Raw genomic sequence first — 2,273 nt, 5'->3', positions numbered from 1 at the left:
AAAGAATGTTAGCTTGGATACCAAAATAAATGGTAACACAGAAATAACCATGGCCTGAATGCCGCTCATCAGTCTGAATACTGGAAATGACTTCGATCTGAACATCGGGAGATATGAGATTATTAATATCGGTCTGAACACCGAGAGGCTGGCCTGAATGCCACAAGTTGCATCGACCTGAACGTCGGAAACTTCTTCGATCTGAACGTCGGAAAATTGGCCTGAATGCCACAAGTTGCGTCGACCTGAACGTCGGGAACTTCTTCGATCTGAACATCGGAAAATTGGCCTGAATGCCACAAGTTGCATCGACCTGAATGTCGGAAACTTCTTCGATCTGAACATCGGAAAACTGGCCTGAACGCCACAAGTTGCATCGACCTGAATGTCAGAAACTTCTTCGATCTGAACATCGGAAAATTGGCCTGAATGCCACAAGTTGCATCGACCTGAACGTCGGAAACTTCTTCGATCTGAACATCGGAAAACTGGCCTGAATGCCACAAGTTGCATCTACCTGAACGTCGGAAACTTCTTCGATCTGAACATCGGAAAACTGGCCTGAACGCCATAAGTTGCATCGACCTGAACGTCGGAAACTTCTTCGATCTGAACATCGAAAAACTGGCCTGAACGCCACAAGTTGCATCGACCTGAACGTCGGAAACTTCTTCGATCTGAACATCGGAAAACTGGCCTGAACGCCACTTCGGTCTGAATACCGGAAACTTCATGCCTGTCAGCATCGGCAGAAATAGGGAACGATAATAGAGGCGGCGCATGGGCCAATGACACTTGCTGGGGATAACAAAGGTAAGTCATGAACAATCTTCAGTCTGAGTACTGGAAACAACTTCTAGCTTATCACTTGGGATACCGAGAATGTTTTATGCTTACATGCGTATGTTTGAATTTTTCAATGGCGTAATGCTCCATGAAAATGGAAATGCTACGCGATTTGGAAGGATGCAATGCAATATGATTCTACATGCAGGGATGCGAAATGCTGGGTAGAATGCCAAGCTGAGGCAAGGGGATCTGCTGGGGAAATGATCACCATCTTCTGGACCCTGGCAAGGCTGCTGGAGATGCACAGTGCAAAGAATTATGTGGGGAAATCACCCGCCACACGGTGTTCTAGCAATGACGAAATGCCGAGATTCAGACTGGGGAGAGAACAACACTGAAAACCTGCTTGTGGGGAAAGCGATAGTGGTTCTGGCAACCACGATCTGCGAGAGATGACTCAGCAGGGGAAGCAAATACTGATACGGTATCGAGGTTCTGCTTCAAGGAAAGAAACCATGGATCTGGCATTGGGATTATCGATCTGGCCTCGAACTCTAAGGAGCAGCCACTTCTGCTAGGAAGATACAGTCTGGCACTGTCAACTCCGCTGGGGATATATAGTCTGGCACTGTCAACTCTACTGGGGAGTGTATGTCCTGAAACAAACGCTTGGGGAAGTACAGTGGTGAGAACCTGTTGGGGATTGAAGAATCCAACACTCTGATCAGCTCTGCAGGGATAAGACACCGAATTCTTCTATTGGCGACTTCATTGGGGAAGATATTCACGATCATCTGCAGGGGATTTTAAGGAAATGCCCCGAGGGTATCTGTTCTGAATAGACGATCCAAAGCACTTAAAATTTACAGCAATTTTAAATGTTTATTAAGCATGTACCTGTAAAGCCCTTATGTGTCATGATGCAATGTTTATCAAAAATTCGGACGTCATTTTTGCAAACAAAACAGTAAAATGAAAATGAAAACAGAGATATACTGAATAACATGATTTTATTGATTGAATGGCCTCTGAATAGGCATTTACATCAGGAAGCAATCCCTGGAAAGAGGTAATCGCACAAAAGATAAAAACAGAAATTAATATAATGGCAATGTGAAATGGATTTCTATTGGGTTCCAATTCTGCTATGACTTGCCCGTCTTCAAGATCCTCCAGATGATCAGCCTTCTGAAAAGGTGGTTGGACTGTTTCCTACCTTTCGAAAATTTCCAGTCATCGACATGGGATGAGATTCAGAACTAACTCAAAATGCAGTCATTCGCTTAATCCCTAACTTTTGCCTGGATCGCCCTTTTCGGGTTTTCAATCCACCGGGATACCCATTTTTGCCTAAGTTGCCTTTTCAGGTTTTCAACTTACCGGGTGTACGATCTTTTCATTTTTAATCCCTAATTTTTGCCCGAACCTTTTCATTTTCTTGGTTCGCCGGGATGCCCATTTTTGCCTGGACTATTCTTTTTACT

This window comes from Lathyrus oleraceus, chromosome 7 (genome assembly GCF_024323335.1).
Source record: "Lathyrus oleraceus cultivar Zhongwan6 chromosome 7, CAAS_Psat_ZW6_1.0, whole genome shotgun sequence".
NCBI classification, from domain to species: domain Eukaryota; kingdom Viridiplantae; phylum Streptophyta; class Magnoliopsida; order Fabales; family Fabaceae; genus Lathyrus; species Lathyrus oleraceus.
This window is presented reverse-complemented; position numbering follows the sequence as displayed.